The following is a 27,909-nucleotide window of genomic DNA, read 5'->3' as shown; positions in this document are numbered from 1 at the left end:
GCAAAGCTTCTTTTTTGATCACACAGGAACACGGAAACTATATCGGCGAGCAACGCGCACGATGAAAGCTGACCAAAAGGCATCGTAAATACGTCCGCGAGAGATTCAACGACAATTCTCCCGATCGACACATCACGTCGGAGCAGACTCTATTGCGGACACACACAGGATACGTCGGACGCTCGTAGACCGGCGATAATTTCACCCGCGATAAACGCGATCAATTCGAAAATATTCCCGATCGGCAGCGTTACCGGGCGAACCGGTTGCGATGGATACGATTCGATGGATGACCCGTGAAATAATGATAAAATAATAATGAACAATTATCATTTTTATTCAAATAAAAATAATAATAATAATAATAAAATTTTTCTTATGTTAGAAAAAGATGATTTTTCATTATCCTTTTTTTGCCTTTCAACAACATACAGATTTGGCCCGTCTGCCATGAATTCCGGTAATTTTTTTGACCTCAGTCCGCCCTTGTAATTGTTCCTATATAAATACTTTATGATAAACTATTAGATCCAGGTTCTTAATTTGTTTTCGTAAAATGTCGCTAAGATGATTTTGGTTTCACCAAAAAATCTTGAAGAAATAATAAAAAATTCCTCATAGGTACATAATCTAAATACTTATTGCTTGAAACTGAATAAAACATTCTTCAAAAGTTATTTTTTAAATAAAAAGAAAAGATTTTTAATGTTACAAAAATTAAATTTCGTAAGCATAACAAGTTTTACTTTAACTATCTAAAATATTACATGTTTTACTATAGTAAATATTTTTTTATTATAAAAAAAGACGAAGTGAGCCAATACATTGTATATATGATATACATGGGCGCAACTAGAGCCCAAATATTGGGTGTACTGAAATTGCAGAAAATAAATGTGAATGGTATTCGACTGTAAATATTATAGATTATATAGGTCTGAAAGAAAAACAGGTTATCATTATTATCGTTATTAACATTATTATCGTAATCGTGGAGCTTCCGCGCGGTTCGTCCTCGCTCGTCATCTTGACAGCGACCGAAAAAACCGAAATAAATCGGTATACCGAAAACCAAATTCGGTAACATTATTACCTTATTCGATAAAAAGCAACAATTCTGTCGGGCGTGAAAAAATGTAATCGAAAACGATAAAAATGTATCGGTCACGATTATAAAAAACTTTATAATTTATAATCTTCCTGTAAAATCGTGGTATCGGTGAACCCAATGCGATACACTTTTTATCGTTTGCCGAATGAATGGTGTATCGCTTTTCAAGAGTCGCCTACCTCCCCGCAGGTAGGAAAATTCAATTGTACTATTCCCGACTGCTTCGCTGCCTCCGGCACAATAGAACGATGAAACGTCCGATAAAAACCGGATTTCGGCGCGCGTGCCACGAGAGCCCGAACGACGCGTTTGCGGTGGGGGTTGTGCGCGACCGCCGAAAACCGGGTAGTCGGGGGTGCGAACCACTGCACATCGCGTACGCAAGGCACGGCTGCGGTCGTTCTCGCCGACAACCTTTTCGTCCGTTCTCTCCGCATCCCACGTGCCGTTCGCGCCCGGACAAATAGCGTCGCGACGCTTTCGCGGTGTCACCGCCCGTGTCCATTCTCCGGAAGTCACGGTAAGTAAACGCTTTTTTCACGTGTGACCGGCACTCGGCCGTGCTTACATTGCTCGTGGGCTAAATCCACCGACACGGCGTCCATAAGCAATTTCGTTCGCCATGCCGAGTTACTACCCCCTCCCCCCAACTAATCCGTCCATACCTTTTTCGCACTCGTCTTCCAACGATTCCATCGCCGCCGAAGAAAATTGATTCACGTTTAATCCTTAAAAAGTCGTTTTGTTTCACCATGACGACGGGTCATGCTTGATTTTGACACGCCGAGTGCAGTACATCTTGGTAGTGGGGTAGTGGTCCCTCGGTCCAACGAATTGAAACTGCTTCTCTATTCAATCACTCATTTTATTTGTCCGATTACTGGTTCCTAGAGTTTACATGGGACAGCGCTTCTATTTATCTGTACAAATTAGAGTTTGAGAACCATTTAGCGTTAAACAGGAGTCACTACGAGGAGACGGTTCTCATTGATCACTAAAAAATTGTTTGACTTAATATTCGGATAAAAGTCAAAATATTTGAACTTGAATTAAATTAAGTTGATTAAAATTAATATATGTATATGTAGTCAAAGTGATAATTCTTTAGATTATTTATTCGAATAATTATTGTATACCTCTTTAAAAAATTCCATTTTTGAAATTGTTTTATTTTTATACTCGTCTATTGCGTTTGTTATATTAATTGATCATTGTTTAATATTTCATCTTACAGGTTTTTGCATGCCTAAGTTTCAAACGTTAATTTGTTTGTATACGTTGTTTTGAACATTCGAAACGAAAATATTAAAATTGAAATGTGACAGATTAGATCGATTTATATTTATATTAGGTTGGAATAGTTACGCATGAAATCATTTTTATCTTCAATATCAAATGGTTTATCTCGAACACCGACTTTCATCGATGATCGATAACACTGCAGAGAGACAGGAGTTTTCAGACTCCGTCAAGATGATATAGGTAGAAATAGATTTAGCGGAAACGATGACCGCTCGCGTTAACACTCGTCCTTTGACGCAGCGGGGTGCGACCGAAGGTCAACCGTACTAATAGTCGTTCCAAAAACATAATGTACCGCTCGACCTTGGTCCATTACAAACAATTGATAACACGCGCTGCGTGCAGCGTTTACACGTTACGATGTTAGATATATTTTTTTATTTTTTTTCTTCCGAAGTAGAGACATTTTTTCAACTGATTCAATTTCAATGTTCCATTTCGTGTAGGGGGTAGCTAGACTAATTCAGTGGTCTCCAACGAACACGAAGCCACGGACCCTTTGATAGAACTCAAGCAAATGTTCATTATTCTTTAAAAAACTTGTGCAAACAAAATAATTTTAAGTTTTATTTAGATTTTACTCGTTTTTTTTTCGTATATATATATGAACACGGATTTTTTGGGAAAAAAAATACATTTTAAAAAGATCGATTGGATTTCGGTCATCATGTTCATTATATTATATTATTATTTTTTTTTTACGTACAACATTATTACAACTATTTTTTTACAACCAAATGACCAATCACTAAAAATCGGTTGTCGGTCTGGTTTTACAACTCGACGAGACGCGATCTGGTATCCGAATTCATGTTCGGTTATGGTTTTGATACTCCGGTGTCACCTGTTCGCGTTTGATAACCGGCCGGTCCAGTTCGGACCGAGTCTAGGGCGCTTGCCGCGATCGTGTAGCACGGTGTGCGCGAACGTACATCGGCTGTTATCCGCAGGTGGTTTTGGTGCGCACATGCCGTTGCCGGTGACCCGGCCGCCCGCCGACGACTACGGGCCGTTGCGCGAATTCGTGCACCGGCTGGTGGACGATCTGTTGTGGGACCTGGAGCCGTTGCTGCGTTGGTACGTCGGGAGCAACGCGGATGTCCTGGTCGGGATCGCGTGGCAAGTAGGGATACGCGTGCCCAGCGTCATCCACTGGACTCGCACGGTCGCGTGTTTCTGTAGGTACAACAGCTTCACGCGCCAGCTGGTGTACAGTTTGCCGAGCGAGCTGCTTTACCCGCTGCACAACGATTGGTCGAGCCGCGCGTGAACGAGGTAAGTAACGGTTATTATTCGTGCCCGGACGCGCGCGTGTCATCCCATCGCACAGGTGAAATCATAACGGTTCGCGCGCACATCGCACCGCCCGCGGGGAGGTTTCGGGCGATGTACCCTCCCCCCTTCCTCCCCGTCCCACCGTCATATTCAAACGTTCTTCACGAAATATTTATCTGTCTCACGTTTCAGGTGTACGCCGTCGATCCCGTTGCCGGTGCCGTGATGCGCAGCAAACATCGGCTTGACTTTGACCGACAGACCGACCGATTCTTTATTGCAACCGTTCATAACTTTTCGATAAAACGTGGTGCTAGTAATTCGTTCATGGTTTTAAAACATTTTTTTACGCGGTTGTACGTTCATTATTTAAATGTACAATTGTTTGAACGTTAAAATCGTGGTTTGTTGCGTACGCAATTTGTGTTGTTTTATTTAACGTAAATTATTACCGAGATATTTACATAAGTTATATTGAGTACTAACGTTGTACTGTAAACATATTTCCATACAACTACTACTACACGTTACGCGCAATTATTGTAATAAAGAATAAATAACACATTTTCTACATCATTGCGATTTTTTTATTTGATTTTTTTTTTTTTAGACAAATTTACAATCTGTGATCATCTATATAAAAGAAGTAAAATCGATAACTGTGCACTTACATCTACGTAGCATAAAATAAGAAGCAAGAAGCACGTGATGAGGGTAGTTTTAAATATAAACACAGCGCTTTTGTTAAACAACTATAGCCTCGTTTCTAATGATATTTTCCATAAAGTTTTATCCATATCCATATCAGCCCGATACATCAAGAGTGATTATGTGTTTAAAGTGCGCATGCGCAATGCGATTCCTAGTATAATTATCGAAACAGTTTAGCGCGCCGGGGTAGGCCGAATGTACGCCGACCAATCGAAATTCAATAAACATGTTACTCATCTGATAAACATAAGAGGAGTAATTTTGCGCACATGCACCTAATTAAGAAACCCGTCGCTTGTAAAGGTATCAACTTTAGTCAAAGACTAAATGGGAACATCTCCATCCGTGGTATATGATATAAGATTTTACACATATCTGTTATTACGACTATTACAGTAGCGCTTATATTATTACTTACACTATATCACTTTCGTAAATGGATAATAATAAAAATATCATCCGGTTGGGTAGTATGGTTTTTTGGCCTTTCATAAGATCCTTAAACATCAACATTTTAAAAAATACTGTAATTTTGCTGGTCTTGGCTATGGTTAAGATCAGACGCACATCACCGGAAAGTCGCCATTTTGAATTTGTATTTCTATATTTTCCCACTTTTAACAAGACTATTACTACAAAATAGATTAAATATTTTTACCAAAGATCAGTAAACGTCGACAATGACTGTTATCTACTACAAAGCGTTATCCATTATAATAGTTGATATTAACACAGATTATATTAAGACTTTATTTAATCTTTGCCCATTGTGTTCGAACAGCTGATATAAAACATGTTTGTTATATGTGAGTATTTGATAATATTGTGCTCAAAATTTCTAATCTATGATGGATATTATTAGTAATAATATAGGATGTTTCGAAAAGAATGCAGGATTTAAATCTGCTATAAATTAAATTTATTTCTTTTAAAAAAACATAATAAATATATCATACTCTTCAAGAGAAGTTAAGGTTCAACAGTGAAAAACAATATCGGGTATTTTTAAAATAAAAATATTGAGAATTTAAATTTGAAATATTTTGAGTATAATTTTAGATAAAGCGACAAAAATTACGAAAATCCGCAACATTTCTGTAAATAATAATGCATTGCAAGTTTTATAATTTTGACATTTAAAAATTGAAAAGATTATTCATAAGATTTTGTTTATAGCCGATATAAATAAATTTACGGAAAATCGAAAAAAACGCAATTGAAAAATATTTTTTTTGTGTATAGATGACTTCGATACAAATCAACATTATGGGAGGTATTTGGTAGGAAATGGCGGTGCAACTCGTTTGCGCACAATTTAAATTTTTTACCTGGATATCGATGACTCGTTTGCACACAACATAATCACTAAGTAACATGTATTTTATATTTTTAAATTTGGACTTACCTAAAGTAATTGAATTATCGGTACAAATTATCAGCACAAATTACCAGCATATCAATATCAATATATAATGATTTAAAATAATCGTCGTGTATTAGGAAAGCGTAATACTTTTAAACAGTCGTTCGCCAGAAAGCTGTACTATAACTACTAACTGTATTGACTATGGATATCGAAATTTGTGATGTTTTTGAAACGCGTCGAGGAAAAAAATGTTTAAACATAGAAAGTTATAAATTTAGAGAATTCCGAACTTTAAAATCTGGCGATAAACATTTTAGGTGTACAAATAAAAAATGTTCCGTAAGTGCTGTAGTTAGGTTAGTCAATGAATCATATAAAATTTTAAAAATGACCAACACGCATACCCATGACGAGTACGACGACCGAACAATTCATCGAGAAGTAGTAAGAAGCAAATTGAAACGTAGAGCTGAAGAGGATTTACATATTAAACCAAATAAACTAATACGCCGGGAATTGAAAAACAATGATAACTCTGAACATCTTCAATATAGCGATATGAAATTAATTCGAAGATCCATGTATGAAAAACGAAAAAAATCCTTTCCAAACATACCGAGATCTTTAGAAGATGCTAAAAAAACAATTAATTGATGATCAGCATAATCTTACTTACAAAGGTAATAAATTTTCTTTCGTTAGTGATGATGAAAATATATTTATATTTACATGTAAACAAAATTTGGAATTGCTACAAAGTGCAGAACACGTTTTTGGGGATGGGACATTTTCATTCGCTCCGAAATATTTTGTTCAACTTTATACTATTCACGTATTTAAAAACAATTTTTATGTTCCTGTGGCGTTTTGTTTTTTAAGTAACAAACATACTGATACTTACATCAATATGTGGAAAACATTACAAAATATATGTATTCAAATTACTGGTAATATAATAAATTTAAGCAATTTTCATGTCGACTTTGAAAAATCTGCGCATAATGCAGTATTGCAAATTTTCCCTTACTGCAAAATCACGTGTTGTAACTTTCATTTAGGGCAAAATTGGTTTAGACATATTCAACAACATAAATTATTATCGAGCGAGTACTTAAACAACGACTCAGAAGTTGGCAAATGGATGAAATGTTTTTTTGGATTAAGTTATTTACCTCCTGACGAAGTTTCTGATGGATTTTGTGATCTTATGTCAATAGCCCCAAGTACTACGTCTAGTAATATTTCTATATTTTCCGATTATATTTTAGAAAATTACATTGCATCGGACAGCAATTTTCCTCCAACATTATGGGCTTGTAAACCTACTAATAATCCTAAGACTACTAATGGTGCAGAGAGTTATCACAAACAATATAACAGTCAGTTTTACTCTGCTCATCCGCACATACATCAAGTAATCGACGTCATTATTGAAATTCAAAGTGACACTGATTTAAAAATTAATTCAATAAACAATAAAATCATAAATTTCAAAAGAAAAGAGATAATTAATAAGGAGATACAATTGGAAAACATTTGGAATGAATATAAAAATAATATTATTAATCGTTTAACTTATATAAAGAAAATCGGACTTAAATGCCACCATTCTAAATTAGTATAATTTTATAACTAATAGACTACTATTATTACTTATTAAACCTACAATGCATGTTTTTTAAAATATTTTAATTTTTGTAATATTAAATTAATAATTGACAATATTGTTTACGCGTATAATCATTGATGTTATTATTATTTTTATCTGTATTATATTGTTGTATATATATCTTATTCTCGCCAATATCTGGTCGCTCGATGTTAAATTATATAATAAATACTGAGAAATGCAAAATAGTTAAATCTTAATTTATATATTATTTTTTTTTTATATACAATATGCATATATATTATTATTTTATACAGTCTATTAATTAATTAAAATTAAGCAAAAGAAAGGAAATATGCTCAAATGAGTTGTACCTTTATTATTTAAACCTAAAATATGTGTGCGCAAACGAGTTGTGATTTTGTGCGCAATCGTGTCGTAAAAAAGGTAAATGTGCGCAAACGAGTCGCACCCGGAAATGGTGTCTAGTTTGTACATTAGGGAGTAATTTTAAGAAATTCTCAATAGTTAAGTTATTTAGATCAAGGGTTAATTTTTCCAGAAACCACATTTTAGAATAGTGAACATGTTTTTAAAGTTTCTTGTATAGCAAATACGATCGATAGGAAACTGGATATAGACATAGACTTCATACATGTCAACTTTATAAATTCTCATTAATTTCGGAGAAAATCGTAAAAGAACGGTTGTATTTACGGTCAAAACCCATAACATAGTGAGGTTTGTTAGAAACGGATTTCTAGTGTAATGATTAATCGCTTTTAAATTTAAAATAACAAATTTCTTTTAAAACACCACGGAAAGTAACTTATCCAAAACGCAATTACCACGGATCTAAAATCTCGGTTAAGTTCGAACAAAACGAATGAAGTAATGCCGAATCGAATGTTTTTTTTTCCCACAAGTCAATTTTAATCGTAGAGTAACAAATGGTTTTATCACTTAAGGAGCTTGGTTTGCATAAATTGTGTTTGATAGCACAATTATTGAATTACTTGGTACGATTTATAATTGATTGGTTAATAATTAGTCGTATTAGCGTTTATATTGCCATATACATGCTACTCCACGTACCTACACATAATAAAATATAATGTATTTCACAAATATTATTATTGCTCTGAATCAGGGTTCCACTTCAATAAGTTTAAATATTATCTACATTACTTTCTATATTGATCTGACTGTTGGGTTGATGCATAATGCAGTACTCTTCAAAGTATTATTGGATTCGGTGGTCGAAAAGTAGCAAATATTTGAACAAATATCAGCATAATAGAAATGAATAAAATATTTGTAATACGCTATGCTACATATTTTTAATTCGTCGAATACATCTGTTGTGTTTTAAAATAAACAATTTTAACCTAATATCAGAGCAGGATCGATATCGATACAATGTTAGTAAATATATAATATTTTATAGATATAGATTATACTGATTTAAATGAAAATTCTAAAAACCGTAATTTGACCCTAAGAAAAATGTAAATAGTAGTAAATTTCATAATAATCGAATGGTTTAAACTGAAGTATGACAATAGGAACCAATGGGTAGACTATTTATGAAATATGTAATTGCTGTCGATTAATTGCGTTTAAATATTTCTATTTTGACGAATAATTTCAAATATGGTAATTTGAAACATAAATTACAATTAATAACTGTTACATGAGTATATGGATGATTAATGGATTGGTATATTTAAAAAATTATAAAATTATTTTAACAATTTATCGAAGTGAGACGGATTAAACTATTATGATTCAAAAATTAAGTATAAATGTAAAATGTATAAAATTTAATAATATTTTTTTATTTTTTTTTATGTCTACGAAATTTAAATCCAAATATTTCATAAACGATTTATAAAATTCGTGTGATGTTTAATGTTCAATAATTTTTCAATGTGGAGAAAAAATAAATATAGAATTGGTAGTTACAAAAAAAAAAATTACTTAATGTTTAAACATTAATTACCATTGGTAATATGCACGAGCACACCGCAGACATTAACACGTAAACATTTTCCATTCAAATTGTTTGTTTTAAACAGAATTTTTAACAGGATGGTAATTAAATTAATCGATCGGCACTGACATTCATAATAGTAGTTGTCTTATAAGGCCATGACATTAAAATGCGATTTGTATAAAGGTTATTTGTAAAATAAAGTTTTAGAAGTTCTTTCATCCATTCAAAGGTAATACGAATAATTTTTTAATACTGTTTTAAAGACAATTTTTCATAATATGTCAATGTTTGAAATTTAATTTTCATTATTTATGCTATTAAACTATTGTTTTGATCATTTTTATTTATTACCTTATTGGTTATACTTGGTTTTGAACATTTTTGTTGCAAAAATGCATTTTACTATTAATTACATACTATAAAAGTTTACATAGTTATTTAACCAACTATGTTATGAATTCATACACGACAACAGATTTATTTTTCGTTAAATTTCGCATGAACTGAAAACAAACAATATAAATTAATGTATTTAATTTATTTTTGAAAAGTATAACTATATTTTGAAATAAATTATAGAAGAATTTATTTCGAAATTTGCAACAAAAAAAAATGAATAAAATATCATACACATTAATTCTACCTTCTCCAATTGTGTGTCTTATAAATTATAGAACATAACGTGTTATATTAAAGTTGTTGATTTAAATTGTGAGAGAAATGAAAAATGTATTAGTTCTACCATAATGTGTCTTATTTTTTAATTTTTTTTTTGTATTCGTTAAAATTATTTTACTTCTATGAAATTTAAAACAGAAAATTACCCCGATTATAAAGGTGTTATTTTAATGATGGAAAATTTTCTCTGTTTGGTGTATTCGGGAGGTTATTTTTTAAATTTATAAGCAATTTTTTAAAAATTATGCCGTAGCTCAAAAAACAATAATTGAAAAGACTTGAAGTTTTTAATGAATATCAACATGAAAAATAATCCTACACGATTCAAGCAAATCACACATTGATAATCATAACTCGGATAATCATTTGTAGTAAAGTTAAAATACGGAATTTTTTTTAATTTTTTTTTTTTTTTTGTATAATAACGTATAATACCAGTATTATACAGTATAGAACCTTGCAGTACCTTAAATTATAGGAAATTTAACAAAGGTTATAACCCCATCGTTAATTATGAAATATCAATTATTTTAAAATAAATCAATTGAATAAAATGGCTAGAGAGTTGGAAAAAATTTAAAAATCACATAATACAAGAATTATTTTAAACCTAATTCACCAAATTAATATTTAGTCATGTTACCAATTTGTAATTATGATGTAAGTACCATACATATCAGTGGCATATATAGGGGGGGCCTAGTGGGCTACACCCCTCCCAAAATGTTTTAAAAAACTTAAAAATTATTTTAAACATATGTTATATTTTAATGGTGCTTTATGCTTATTTATAATTTGCGTCCAACGTCAAATCGTTTTGGGACATTCTGTAAATTAAATGTAGATAAGTACCTACTGTGTCTTGTTAGTAATTCTTAGATAGCAGTGGTATTTTAACTCTGTCCATAGTAGCCCCTCCCGAAAACATTTTCTGTATACGCCACTGATACATATGTATGTTACACATAGAAATACATCTGTTTTAAATAGAAATAACTAGAAAACTATACTTAATTCTTATATAGTTTTATACTATTTTATTTTACCTATATTTACAATATTAGAATATTATAATAATACAATAAATTGATTTTAGTCATTTTTAACTCATGAATGCTAAATAAATATGATAACAATTATGTATTATATTTTTTATTTTCATTATAATACTGTATTTTATTGGAGATTCATTATATAGTTACTACTAAAATATTAACTAAAATTAACGCCTTAATTTTTTTTTCTGTATAAAATAATTTTATACCTTGTGTATAATACAATTTTATACCACTGTATAATACAAACTCATATATTTAATCATTTGCATTACTTGGAATTAACTCAAGGAATGAATAAAAATTGAAAATTTCTCATTTATCTAAATTATATATTAATTTATGAGTATTAATCAATTATTAATTTTTAATTTTAATTTAATTTTTTTTTATTACTTTTGATAACTTCCTTTTTTTTTTTTAATACTTTTAAACGATATTTCTAATAACATTATAACTGTCTTGAATATTTCATCATGTTAAAGAAATTCTTTAAGAAATCATAATAAAAAAATTTTCACAGAAGGCTAAAAGTTACTCGACACACATTTGATGACTGTTATATTGACTATTAATCACTCAAATATAAAATAATAAAATTCTAAATAAAATGATTAAGAAAATGCGTATACTGCGACATTTTTAAAATGTTTTGTAATAATTTCTGTCTAAGCTTATCGCTAGTGCCGATTTCTTAAAAATTTTCACGTTTTTATAAACCGACAGAAAGTACAATGACCGTATGACGTGTGGCTTCAAATATCAGCTGAATAACGCACGTTGATCTTTCAGTAGAAATAATATTGGAGTTTAATATAACCGTACCTACGATCTGGATGAAATAAAATACATCTAACTGTTCAATAATTATGACCTATATACTTTTGCGGGTAAAACTCGAACTTGTAAGCACGTGGTGTTATGTTTGTTTAGTATTATTTTCGTTGACATGTCAACGTACACGTTCTTACACTGTTACTACGAATCATATAAAATCGAATGTTGGTTGTTTGGTAGAAGAACACAAGTGCCAACGACGTATTCAAGTGTGTAGAATGTTGACGTGGACTGTCTTGACTGAGCTGGATCTAGATTCAGATTCGGTTAGAGATTCCGCTTATTTTACTTAAAGTCAGCAACCCATTTGCACTCTGTTCGGTTGTTAGTATTTTTCTAAGACGATCGGGGAGCATTTTTGATTATTGAAATAGAATGACACATCATAATGCGCGGGTGTAGTGACGATCACTTGAAAATAAAATGACACATTTTAAAACGTGCGTTTTAACGTCAACTAAACATATTTATTGTACAAAAGAATTATTTGATTTTGATTATTTGGACAATTTAATAAGAACCAAATCGTTTTTGTAATAATTGTATCGTTTATTTGTGTGATAATATGATAATGTCGTTGATAATATATACAAACGTCCACGCACTTAAATCTGTTGAAAAAAACAGAAAATGATAAATTTTGTTATATTCAGTATTTGGTGATGATAAAATTGTGATAATTCGGGAGTTTTGGTGCAGGAATTTGATCATCATATATTAAAGATTTGCAAGGAAACGATTGACAGAGAAATATTTGTTTTTCAGATGATAAATAAATGCAAATAAAAACACGTACAGTAAGGTTACTTATATATCTTTGCATTTTGAAACGAAAAACGTTAGCATAATAATATATTGCGAAATCATTTTTTTAAATTTAACGTACACAAGTTGTCATTCATCTTGTATAATATATTAATATAAAAAAATATTTTAATGTATAAAAATGTAAAACGCTACAAAATTCTAAATGTTAAACGCTTGACGATCAATAATTGGAGTTCCGTTGGAGTCTCCAGTTTTTATTGTTAGTGATATAATGTTTTTTTTTATACCTCCTTGTAAATTAATTCAATAAAAAAACGTCTACTCTTTGCATATTATACAATAAGTCTTTGGATCTTTTTTCTCTACATTGTACCTTTAAAATGTAAAATATAATTTGTGCACTTTTAGTCAAAACATCTTACGACTCAAAGAAAAGATACAACTGTCTGTATTGTGTTTTACCATTTAGTTTTTATAAAGTAGGTTTTCAATTTCATAGATTTAAACGTTTAAATATATTTAATCAAAATCATTGTTTCGATAGTTTAATTTAAATAAAATTTTTGGGGAAATGAAAATAAATTTTTTATAAATATAAAAACCTAAACTACAATATTTAACATTTTTTTTTTATTTAGTAATAAATAAAGTTTAGAGAAATGCATGCTGGTCAACGAAACATAAAATTTTCCTATGCTTATAGTTAAAATGTTTTATTAATTCTTTTCACAACTAAATTTATTTATCGCTTTCTTATTTTTTTTTTTTACAAAAAAAAAAAAATAAAAATATAGTTGTTTTGTATGAAAAATGGTAAATCTTTATCACAAAAAGTTATATTTTCGTGACTAATATATAATCGATAATCTATACGTTTTCAGTTAGGTAATGTAAAATTAATGTATATTCGATTTGTATCATTATTATCACACGTAAAAGTGTCGGAACAGAAAATTAAGACATTTCTAAGAAGTAACTACATATAGCTCTTTCTATAACATACGATTTTAGAATAAACATTATGCATAAAGCTTTTATATATATATATATATATATGCATGTATAATAAAAAGTTTGATAGACGGAAAAAATTATTGTTGAATATTTCTTTTAAAGTTCGAGTTAGTATGAAACGGACAATGACAATTTTCGCCGTGAAGGACAATTAGATTCCGTGAAATTTACATTTAGTGACGGCAAAAAGTGTGGTTGACAAAGGAAAGTAAACCATAAATTGATGGTGGAAAATTGGCACACATTTGAATAATTATCATGAATGACGTCGACGAAGACAGCAGTAGTAACACGTTTTTCCCTTATACTACGAAGACGTGAAAGTTTTGTTAAAAGTCATTTTTATTTTCCTAACATTATTCTCGGGCTTGCGAAGTAATTAAATACGCCCAACCGACCGAAAACGTTGCATAGTTATGTAAAGGTTCAGATGCTTTAACTGGAAAACCGCGTGTGAATACTAAAACGGGGAAAAAGTTTCGGGGGCCCACAATGTAGGACAGTCGCGTGGTCTGACCGATTCTCACTGCTGTATATATATATATATATATATATAACATCACCATAATATACGCACTGCATTGTTATTTAATGCTAAACGGTTACTCGGAGTTCTCGCGCATTGGAAAACCGACGAGCTGCTAAATCCTGTTGGGGCGAGCCGTCGATGCGAACAAAATGAAAATCTCTGTACAAGGTTATGTCCGTACTGCTGCCTGCAGTTTAGGTGTGCACAGCGTAATCAAACGAATATATGCCGTACGTACGGGGTGTGTACGCGAACTCCGTAGTTTTTCGGTCGACAATTTATTTGATAAATCGAAAGTTTCAAAACACGTACGCAGACTTTTACTACCGTTTTGGTTTGGAAACGGAAAACAAACGTTGAATGTGTGCCTTGGAAGTTGGCATTAGATTAAATGATTTGCTGGCGTTAGGAACGCGGATGGTGGTAGTAAAATATTTGAATACAATTCCTTACAACCACTCACGGTCGGAAATTTCATGCCAAAGGAATGATAATGACTGGTATTGTTTGGAAATAACGCATGCTACAATTTTGTGATTAAAAATGTAAAATTTTATTGATATTTTTTTTCGATGAACAACTTTTTAGGTTGTCGAGGACATATCATACTTCTTTATAAAGATTCATTTTTTATTTACATAGGTATTAAAGTTATTTTAAGTGTATACATTAACAATACTTTTGAAGTTTACAATAATTTCTACTACTTAATAATAATGACTATTAACTCGAATAAAACTTAAAGATCATATATAATATTTTTAACATATTTTTTTATCCTATTGTACTAGATTTTTTTAGACTTGATCTCGATGATAGTAATTTATACGTATGATTTTTTTTTCATAAGCTGACCGTGAATGTCAACCATATTTCTTTATTTATTTTATAAAACAAAACAAAATGAATATTTATTTTGTCTATCATTGTTTGTATTTTAAAGTTAACTCAAAAAGCAGGGGTTTGAAAACTTATTGTGAAAGGTATACGTAAATATTAAAAAAATTTTAGTGAAATAGTGCATGAATGTTTTATATAAAGAATATGTATATATTAATTTGTATACAAGTATAATAGACATTTTTGTTTTGGTTTTCGACTCAATCATAAACAATATGAATAAATTTATGGTTAATGTTAAATGTTAATTATAAACTATTATTGTTATTTTGAATTAAAATTAAATTTAAATGTAAATGTTAGAGAGTTAAAGACAAAAATTATTAAGCAGCAGCATGGATAAGTATAACTAGGGTAAGACAGGGTGACGTAAGCTTTAAAATTATCAATCCCAAAATGCAAACCTTAATTTAAATGTTGTAAAATAGAAAATTTTATTCGGCAATAAGCCAGTTTGGATTATTATTATATTAAAGTGATTTTAAAACTCTTGTTTGTGTTTCATAATCTTAATTTTACCACTAAGTAGACATTTTATAATAAAATAAAATAAATTTCGGGTGTCCGAACTCAATTAAACGTACTCATTTTAAGTAATCAATCAAAAAATATTATGTTAGCGTGACAAATTATGATACATGATTAAATATTTACAAAATATTAATTCTAACACATAATAAATGAAGATTAAAGTAATATATTTAAACGTATTTATTTGCTTTAGTTAAATATTAACTTATATGCATTATATTATTCTATAGAAACTACTATATAGTGGGCTTTATTCCTCAGAGATTAGTTTAAGTTGATATCAGGAAATTAAGTACATACAAAATGGAAACTTAGGGAATTTCGTTTTCTACTGTTTTAATGAATAATCGAAAAACAATAAGCTTGACATCGAATTAATATATTAAATTTCCATTTAAATAATTTGTAAATGTATTTTCTATTTTAAAAAGCAATAATATGATGTTTATATTAATTATGTACTATAAAATAAGAATTTTTATTTTTATATTGATCATCATATATTTTTCAGTATGGAATTTAATTTTTAGTACCAAATATTATAAAATAAAATATTCTGAATACTTGGAAAGTCGTTTAATTTCTATAAATTTAATTGAAACTAATTTTAAGCATATTCTTCAATAGTTTTGAAACACTACTTTTGTGACTTTTGTGAAGTTACGGAATAATGTTCCATTTCATGATTTATATAAATGTTGATTAAGTGTTTGTAGAATTATAAAGTTTCGAAGTAATGCTAACTAGTAATTTTGTTCATTTAATCGAGTTGTTGAAAAATAAGTTACAATTGAAATTCATCAAATGTTAAGATACTAATTAAATTTAACCTTCAAATAGACATTAAAATTCTCTTGTGATTAAATTTTTTTTAATACCTATGTCTATTTGGTTAAATGTACAGAATTATCTAAGCCTATTGAAATGTAAAATAACATATTTATAAACTAAATGTTTAACCCATCATAAGTACTTGATATTTTTAGTAATAGCATGTACTCGTATAACAAATTACGTACTTAATTTTAATTATTTTCACCGTGGTTACTAACATTTTTTTAATCCTAAAAAACTTATGAAAATATATCAACAAAATTACTTATATTTTGAAGTAATTTCTTAAGTAAGTTATTTGAAGTAACCTCTATAGCATCCAAGTGAGTTACAAAATATTTTTAGTATTGGATTAATTTACACAAATGTAAATAACTTGATCTAACTTTTAATGAAATGTATATTTGATCAATAGAACTTTTGACGAGCTATTTGATTACACTAATACATATTAATGAACAGGATAAATGTGGATATTTATATATATTTAATTAGAGTAATGGTAATTAAGTTCAACTTACTCAGAAAATGATCACGATATGTTAATTTTATCATAAACTCAAAAATATGATCCTCATATTGTTTCGGTTTTTCTCGTGAAGCAGCCCATCCCCTTAATATTTAAGCTATTTATTTATAATAATGGTCAGTTAATTTATGAGATACTTTAAACCTTTCTGCTAACCATTAAAAAAAAAAAAAAAATGTCAGAGATTATAAAATAATGATCGAGCTGGGTTATTTAATCCCATTATTATTATTTTAAATGGAAAATAAGTTTATAATTTCTTTTATTATAAATCTAACTTATTTCCACGTGTCTAACGTTACAATCTGTGATTATATGTATATAAAATTTTAAAGTAAGACAAGTATAATATGAAAAAAATGGTTGTCTGAATTCACTCAACGTCATAAAAAAATTTACATCATTATTTGAGAAAATAAAACACTTGCGTTACTTTTGTTTGCATTTATCGTGAGTATACATTTTCAAAAACATACGTACATCTAAATAATAAACATTAAATGTAATTTTAATAAAATAAAAAGTACGTGATTACCTAATGTATGTTAGTTAATGCCAACACTTGGAAGTACTCAAAAAATGTTAATATTAATTAATAACGGTAAAAATTAAACTATGCGTGTTAACATATAAAAAATTGTTAAAAATTATACTTAATATTTTCAAGATAAATATGAAATACACTCAATTTGGTACGTAATAGCGTAGATGCACGTTGCGGTGACTATAACCTCAATTCGAACAGTGTCAGGCGCATCATCGTCGAATTGGACAAACTATTAAATAAGCACAATGTATTATTGATATTGTTCAAGTCACACGTACACAAATTACAGACTGTCAATCATAATCTATTGTCATCAATCCCGAAAAAGTACCAGCTGAAGAGCACGTACGTAGATTCAACGCGCCTGGACGTTGAACTCCAGGACGTTGGTGGAATTACGGTTGACGACCGTATAGCTGCGCGAGAAATCGTGATGATTCGAAGAAGAAATAATAATCTTGAGCTCATTACTTACACAAATCATTCATACGATGTTCTCCATTATCCGCTAATTTTCTGAAAGTAGCAAGACGGTTATTGCGTAAACATTAAACGACCAGATCCCGTAACAAGTACTTCATTTATTATGAACGCAATTACTCGTATTATTATGTCTTACCGTAGTACTATATTTATGAATGTACTGTTACAGGACCCGAAAATAACGAGATAGTTAGCTCGATGGATTTTTATGCGTATCATTTCACGATTCGACGCGGTCAGGACAAGAAAGTCATTCTGCGATATCGTGAGCTTTTCCAACAATTCATGGTCGAAATGTACGTGAAAATAGAGAATGCATGACTGCGATACTTACGAAAAAAATCATCAGAAACTGCTGTCGGAAGAACACTTGCGAGACGCTATTAAAAACAACACCGACACGGCCGAAGTTTGAAACTCTATCATTGTACCGTCACTGCACGTAGGCAGTCCGCGTCACACGTAAGAATACGTACAGAACGCTATGACTTTCGTGCGTGAATACGGACGACCGTGTTTGATGTAATCTAAAACGGGAGAAGATTACATATTTGCTATTGTCAGGCCGAAATGCTGTACATTGTCATGACATTACAGCTACGTGTGTTCAAATAAAAATTGAAGTCTTTAATGATCTTCATAACAAAATTACACTCGTTACTGGATGTACTCGGTTGAATGGCAAAAGCGAAGATTATCTCATGCACACATTTTAATTTGGTTAATCGACAAAACACACACACACACACATATATGTATACTATCTGACCCGGCAAACATTGTTTTGCCACGTATTTCAAGAAAGAGTTATTGTAATAGTTATTGCGCTATTGGAATTCGAAAATATTAAAACAAAACGATGAATCGAATTCCATCAAATTTTATTGATGACTATTTTTTTACGGGTGTTGAAGTAATTACAATATTCTTTAATCAAAATGTTATTATTTATTGTGAAATTAAAACGTAAAATAATTACTATAGTCAAAATATTAGGTATACAGAACGATTATGACAAATTATTACACACGTCCATGCTATTAATTTGCATAACTATTACGCCGTGTAAAAAGAATGCGTTTTTTCATGATGTATCGTAAAATAATTCACATATAGGTCTGAATTCAACCGGAAGAAATAAACAGCCTTGTGTTGATCCTAATTGCCATATTTTAAAAGAGCTACATATTTTTACTGGAATACCAAATTTTAAATAATATTTTTTTTTTTTTTGTTATCTTTGGTAAGTCCAATGATCTTGTTATTAGTCTTCATTTTAGAAAAAAAATAGATTGGAAAAATATGTATTCATTTTCATAATGAGGAAATAGAACCCAAAGAGTTTTGATACGGCACCGAATTTCATCGTACTCAACTAACTAATGATTAATTAAATTCTGTAAATGTAAAATAATTTAAAGAAACACTATCTATACAACACATGGTGTAAAGATGACTTAAGTATCTATGTTACGGGCAAAGTATAGAATTTGGGCATTTTATACATTGTCCTGACAGTATATAAAATGCCCTTCGTATACTCGGCAATATAGATAACAGATGATATGATTTAATGAAATATGATAAATCAATGAATAATGATATGTATTTATATTATTGATTAATTCATCTCAGTAGATATAATTGATTGCACCGCCAATCCTTTCTTGGCTGTGCTTCCTTTTCTTTTACATGATTCGTAACTATTTAATTATAGCATAATCATATCTCTGGTGATATTTTTATATTTTGTATTTACCTTGTGTTCCATCATGTTTCGTCCACCATGTCCAATCGATAAATGAACCTTATGTCTAGCATCAAATAACTCTTCATTATGTACATAATATTTAATTTCGTTTTAAGATACTGGCACAATAAACTTATTAACATCAGAAACTTTTAACACGTCATATTTTTTTAAAAGTTTATAATCACTCGGTTCCTTTTTATTTGAATTGTTTTTTAATTGATTTTTATGTAAAATTAATTGATCAAATTTTAAGTTTGTAAAAAATAAAATATTTGAACCTTTTTTTTTTTAAAAAAATTTTTGTTTAAATCTTCATTAAAATTTTCCATATTCGAATAAGTATTTAGGTACGCACTGAATGAATTAACCTGCACTATACAAACGATTCACGGTTACTAAATAGTTAATTTTTAAGAATAGGTAAAAGGCCGACTGCACGATAATCACTACAACTTCATATAATATAACTTATAAATCAGTAAATATAGTAATAATATATTATGTCACGGACACGCGTATAATATGTGGACAAGCGGACATCCCCATTGTAAAAATACGATAAGAACAAAAAAACTAGTTACAGATAATAATTTTTAGATAATAATTTTACTTTATTTTAACTATGTTTTACGATTTATTATATTTCATTAAATCATATCATCCGTTATCTATAATACCCAAATTGTATTCTTTGCCCGTAATATCTATAGTCCTCTACAAGTTTATTTTAATGTATATCTTCCATCAAATATAAAATTGGATTTACTATTCCTGTATGACATATACAATGAAAGATGTGTATATATTTATTGAGAAAACATACTTATTTCATTTATATATTTTAACTAAGTAATTCATAGATTTTTCAATTATTTGAACTATAAAAACGCCTTTCAATAAATAAAAATAAAACCAGAAATCCGTCAATAGTCGTTATTTTATATTTTCAACAAAAAGCTTTTGAAACTACAATCATCAGATATAAAATACGGAACACAGATAGCAAAACAAAATTGATATACAAATTAATCTAAAACTTTTAACTCTCAAAGAATAATTATTTTTTTTATTAATATTTCTTGGTTATACTTCCATAAAATAAATATAAATAATTTTCTTACAAACCAAACAACTATTTTTTTTTTTTTTTTGTAATGTATACGACTCTTAAAAATAATGACATCTTTTCATTTTAGTTTGAATTACACTTAATTAAAATGTAAATGAAATCGTCATTTTAAGAGTAAGAATATAAATAAAAATAATGTTCGAGTGTTTATAGCAAAATGTGTGGACATAAATTATATACGAATAGATTTCTTCGAACATTAATTAAATTTCAAATAATATAAATAATTTATTAGTGTAACATTTATAACGTTATAAGTAAACAATTGTTCGAATGATAAATTTACAGTAAGTTGCACGTACAAGATTTTCTCAAAAATAAATCAAGTACAAAGCGTAAAAACGTTTAAAAATAATAAATAATTTTGTCCCTCAACGTGTATTAAAATAAATACAAGTATTAAGGGGCCCAAGTTGAATCTATGAATTATGTAATTATAATATATGAATTAAATAAGTATGTTTGCAATATAACTATAAATATATCTTATTTATTAGTATGTCATACAGCAACGGAAAATCCAATTTTATATTTGATGGAAGTTATACATTAAAGAGAACTATTAGCGGATTATATATACTCAAGTCATTTTTATACCATGATAGTGTTGTTTGGATAGAGTTTCTTTAAATTATAGTGTGTTCACTACGAACCGGCACGCTTGTCTTTTCTTTGCGTTCAGCTCGTGCTTCTTGTGATTGAGATTCACGTAATCGCGCCATTCGTACATTCGTATCATCGGATTGGATTTGTTCGTCTGTTCTCTGCTCTCTTATGTATATATATATTATGCATTTGTTCGAGGAATTAAATTGGCCACTTTGCATCTTGCTGGCATTGTTTAAATGGAATTTATTTTTATTTTTATTTAACTACTATATGTATATACTGTATAAATATACAGGGCCTTATTGATTAGACAAAGTTTTTAAGAAAGAAAATGGAAAACAAGCATATGAATTTTTCATTATTTAAGTGTAAATGTTTCTTATTTTATCCGATGTTTATGGTTCGCAGCTAACAAAATTAAAATTAATCTTCCCTGTTTTCATTTAGCTTAAGTAAATAAGTGATAAAACAAGGGCCCGAAAGTGTAACCACATGGTACCTAAGCATAATAGTAAACTCAGTTTGTCAAATAATAATTAATTTGAAATTGTTTAATTTGTAGTATATTTTTAAAGTTTAATAGTAAAAAAATCGTTTTCATTATTCAGAGGAATACTTATAGATTAAAATAATTCTTAATTTTTATAATTGTATTACTAATAAGGATCTAAGATGTAATGTTTATTATATATTTAAGAAATCTTATTAAAAACTAATAATATATATATATTATATATAATAAATATAAGCGTATTATCTATAATATATTTGACGATAAAACAAATAAATTGAAAAAATAAACTGAAATTTATTATTTAGAAATCATGACAAGGCATATATTACGATTAAAACATACTGTGTGTTGAACAACTGTGGGTACACAATGCAATGTCACTCATTGTCTATAATATGTTATATGTCACTCATTAAGAATAAAAATATATAACCACAATTTATTATCATTAATTTTATAACCGCTGTCTATTAGGACAAAACGATATTACACTGAAATCATGACAATTATAATGAATCTACTTTAAATTTTATATGATCATATCTGGATATTAAATTAGTTCATTATATAACAAAACCAGTGGCACCCACAGCTTTTTGAATTAATAAGACTTAAATATTTTTTATACACCACCCAACCACCATCAATCATTTTTAATCAGGTACGTGTTAAATATAATAAGTTATTAGCTCTTGAGTACTCGTACTCGTATGTCATACAATCAATTTAAATCATCAGTGTTCAAGACCATAATACTCAATGTTCCCCCAAACCTAAAAAAATAGTGTGACTTAACATAGTGTGTGGAAACCACTGACTAAAATAATGCCTTGAGATTGCATGTGTAACTTGAAATTTTAACTGTAATTCCAAAGACTGAAATCGTTCGGATATGATTTTATTTTTTCCGAAATAGATGATCAGAATTTGAAGTCTTGAGTTTGTCGTGAATAATAGATATTGTTCTGTCCCGTGGATTTTATGTTTAAGAACGTTTGGATTTTTCCATGAAAACTGGCTAATTAGTAATTAACGAGAAAACGTAAATTTTTAATGATACTCGTCAAATTTCCGGTGTGCATACAACTGTATGTGTTTAATAATTAGTGTGTCGCGTTATTGTTTCATGGAAAATCACTTAATAAAATAATCTAATAAACACTTAAAATGCGAGGACACGCGAAAAGTATCGTTTTCCAACAAGTAGTTTCCATGTTTTTGCACTGTAATGCAATAACGGTGCTCTGCGATTCTCGTAATCAGCGTTTCAGATTAATTTCACGAACGCGGTTTGTTCATGCAGCAATAATCAAAACAGAGTGACTGTAACGGACACAATTGGCCCACTCGTGGAAGCCTTTACATAACCGACATCGGTTGTCATTTGGCAACGTATTAAACGATGGGTCGACCGACGGATTATGTACATACCTACGTATATATGTACGTATTTATTCGCGAACCTACTAGTGTGCGTGTAATTAACGTACCCACTGAATAATCGGTCACCTATTGAAATTCGTCCAAAATATCATCTATATACTATAATACGCGCATGTTGTACAATTATTATCGAAACGAGCGAGTAAGCCGAATGAACGGCCGATTTACCCGTGTGATGTGCGTATCGATAACATAGTGATTGCGCTAAATATGCATCAATCAAATGGTTTGAAAACAATCGAAAAACACTAAATTCGTTTATAGTTTTCGACGTTATGAGCAAGGCAAAAGCGTCTACATTGTTATTTTATTTTCATTAATACGTATTCTATCCGGTGGCGAGTATGGCAAACTGTGCCTACGCCAGGGGCGCAAATATGTACATCAAACGTATTAACTTAATTTTTATTCATCCATACTACTAAAACTGATGGATTTATCAAAATTCGTCAGTAGCGTTATCGAAACTTCCTACGCCACTAATCATACCAAAATCGTTCCGATTTTCCCCAATGTCTAATAATGTGTTATAATTAATTTAATAAACTAATAATTATACAATGTATACCGATGTACAAAATGCACCATTCTAAAAGTAATATATAGTTCGTTTCAATTAGTTTAATTTGGTAGATATAGGTAGGTACTTAAAAAATATGACTATTAATAACGAACTTATGATCACGGTATACTTTTATTATTGCTTTTAATACATAAAAAGAATTTGATTAATCATATCTAAAAAAACTTGTACTAAAATAAATAAATAGAATGTAAACTTCAGTTTTTTATGTTCTGAGTAAATTTAGTAGTTTTACCATATTATATGTTTTTTGTTGTATCGTTTGTGTATACAGCTTTAACCAAAGGATTGCTTTGATCATCAACAAACAGCAAACAAAATATAGAAAATGGGTTGTACTTGTTATATTGACAAAGATCGTTTTATGTATTTCCTAGTATTTCCTAACAGTTTTCTTAATAATTTATTAAAAATCTAAGAACTAACAATTATAAAAAAAAAATTTAAAAAAAAATCTGTAACCTTTAAATTGTTTATTGCAAAATCAATTTTTTTACCTTAACTTAAAAATAATAACTGTGGAAGCTTTTGAATTTCATTAAATTCTTATATCACCTTTCACTTATACATGGTATAATTAACAAAAAAATTTTTTTTTAAACTAGGTATTAATACATAGTTGAAAATATGTAGAAAATCGAAACGCATGGAGATTAAGGCAAGTTAGGTCGACCTCAAATAGTTAGGAAGAAGAAAGTATTTGTATATAGTTGAACCTTCATATTTTTTTTTTTTTTGGTTTTTTATGTAAAAGTGGATAAAATAATGTTGGTCTTGTAGAAAGTAATGAAAATGTAATACAAAATTCCTCATACATATTAATCACTATTTAATGAAAAACTATTGAACTTAAATTAAAAAAAAAAAATTACTGCGTTTAAATATTACATTTTGATGGAACGATAGGAATCATAAATCATAATAGAAAATGAATACATTTTTGTTGTTAAACATTTTGAAAACTTTCAATTTTTATACTAAGGCTAGAAAATTGGATTTAAGATTTTTATACAATTTTTTTGTAGCTAGAAGGTTAGTTTGTTAAGTAAACCACAAGTTAGTTATTTGGTTGTTATCTTAAAAATATTAATCATAGATATTTGAAATATTTTACTGAGTATTTTATTAGAATTTTAATTACATTTTAAAGTTTTTCAATATTTTCAAGACATTAATATGACCATTGAAATTTGAAATTTTCACAAATTTTAAATGCGTTTTTTCTTTTTACATTAGTTGGAATATTAATAGTTAATAGTTCAACAAATCTTATTAAAAGAATTAGTTCTACTAATATATTAACCATCTCAAATATTTAATTTAGAGTAGTTTTTCAAGAGCATAGTACATTCGTATCAAATTCAAAAGACAGTAATATCATTCATCTTGATCTGTATCTCACCCGACTCGAAAGATTCGACCTTTTTGTCTTTTATATTGTTCACTAAAAAAATATTTACATCGATCTCTTACATTGTTAAAAATAATTAAGAATGGTAAAGAATTGATGTTGTATACACATTTTAAGTTAAAAATATTAATTTATAAAAGATAATGAAATTAATTTTATTAAAATCTTCAATTTCAAGCTAAAAAAAAAAAAAAAATACAGAACAATGACGTTGAGAAATAAACTCTATTAAATCATTTTAATTAAAATAACGTTGGTCATAACTTTGTTGGTCAAGATTTTTATTACATTTTAAATAGAGCTACAATATTATAGATAAAAATTGTTGTATAAAACTTTTTCAAGCATGAATATTTTTTATTTATTTAATTTTTTTTTTTTGATTATTTTTAACATTTAATCTCTGTAATTTTTATGAGAGTTATATGTGATGACGTCAATTTTTTTTTATTACTTATTAGAGTTTGCAATTTAACTTTTTCAACGATAAAAATGTCAACAATCTGGTTTTAATTCAATACAACCGAAACTACAACAAAATAATCTGGCCTTGACCCTAAAATAACGAGCAAAGTATAACTACTTCTCTTAAAGTGCCTACGTATGGATTCTATGGATGTGACGCGTGACGACTGAAGCATTTTCGCGAAGACCACCACATGAGAGAGGCAATCCCGAATAGTGCAAAATGTTATAAAAATAAAATAAAAAAATATGCGATATATTACCTAATCGTATTTAAGACCTACAATACCACGAATTCGTTTTCATCCTTTATTCACAGCATGGGAGTATTGATGTTTTCCCTGAATGACTGTATGAAAAACAACTGTACATCATAGAGGTGGAATTATTCTCTACAGTTCCGCAATTATAGTATGATTCAGAGTTCCATGATCACTGATATTAAACCAATAACGAAATGAAAAATTAAAAGTTATAAAAAAAAATAAAAAAAAATATGCTAGTAATAAAACGTACATTAGTTCAGTTTTAGAAAAGTTACAATTATATAATAATATTTTAAATGTTCAAACCTATTTTCAAAAAAATATCTTATATCAATACATTTTAGATAATAATAAATAATAATAACCAAAGTATTTATATTTCCTAATATATTTATGTCTAATAAGAATTCATTTTAAATAATCTCTCTAATTAAAATAAATTATCTCTATGTAAAACAATCAATTTTTCTCAATATACTACTCTCTTTATTTTTTATATACAAATTGCAATTTTATTGACTTGTATATACTTGACGATATATTTTTGATTTGAAATTAGTCGTATTTTACAAATATAATAATACTCCAGGCTAAACATTTATTTATTTATTTCTATATATAAACTATTTTTTTATTTATTTTTACATACATGATTCGTTAGAAATAAAATTAAAAGTAAAATAAGTTAGTAATTTTAATACTTTTAAACGGTTTAGTCATTTTTACGATTGTCTTAGACGAGCGTTTAGAGTAAGTTTTTAATACGACCACATAACATAACGTTTCTTTTTTTTTTCAACTAAAAACGGTCGAATTCATTGGGCGTCCGCTGAGTCTTTTGGTGGTCTTTGATTGGACATTAAACGTTAACAATAATATGGTATAATATCGCTTAGCAGTTAGGATGAAATTCATCCTATTCAATTATAAATAAAAGTAAAACAAGGATAATGCAGCAAGATTATGCGAAGGGAATAAAATAAATGGTTTTCAATAATTTTGTTATGTATTATTGCTAATACGAGATAAAAGTATGTATAACAGCTCTATTATTTATAAAATATTATGATACTTCACTGCACATTATTAGTTATTATTTAAATATTTTAAAATATGTACAAAATATTTGCATCTATTTCTCTATTAACATACATACTTAAACGGTATAAACAAATTCCGGGTATGTCTATGGGATATGCAGCGTGATTTAATATACGATACCATATGAATGTGTTCGACACAATTACGGGCATCAGAAAAAGGATAACGCAAATGTGAGTGGGTGTGAGAGAGAGAATAAAAATATAGGGAAAGACAACAACGTTATGTCACGTATTAGAATGCTTGAAACATTTCGGAATAATATTATACAAGGCGGCTGTATGTGTTATGTGTTCGTAAGTCCGGAAAATTTACCGAAGGTTCGAATCGATCGAGTCAGGAGTTGGATGAAATAAAATTTATAACTCTTCCATGGATCGACACGATCGACACCATCACTGGAGTTTACTTTTGCACACATAATCGAAACTGTATTGAAATTAATGCACAAAAAATATGTTTTAATTATACTAAATGTAGTTTTATTGTAATAGTTAATTTACTGAAAAAAAAAAATCATTAATTCATTATTTAAACCAAGAAATCTATTTATTTATATC

At 29.0% G+C, this 27,909-nt stretch overlaps 1 long non-coding RNA gene across 1 annotated transcript; it reads left to right on the top strand.

The window, feature by feature from the left end:
- The first annotated feature begins 1,503 nt into the window (after nucleotides 1–1,503).
- On the top strand, nucleotides 1,504–4,209 carry LOC112691594. The gene is made up of 3 exons (XR_003149326.1): nucleotides 1,504–1,631; nucleotides 3,364–3,688; nucleotides 3,881–4,209. It is a non-coding gene; the product is annotated as an uncharacterized LOC112691594 (long non-coding RNA).
- Nucleotides 4,210–27,909: the final 23,700 nt, after the last annotated feature.

Source organism: Sipha flava, unplaced genomic scaffold (assembly GCF_003268045.1).
Source record: "Sipha flava isolate LNK unplaced genomic scaffold, YSA_version1 64_pilon_pilon, whole genome shotgun sequence".
Taxonomy (NCBI): Eukaryota; Metazoa; Arthropoda; class Insecta; order Hemiptera; family Aphididae; genus Sipha; species Sipha flava.
Note: the sequence above shows the minus strand (reverse complement) of the source record. Positions and strands in the feature narration are given on the sequence as shown.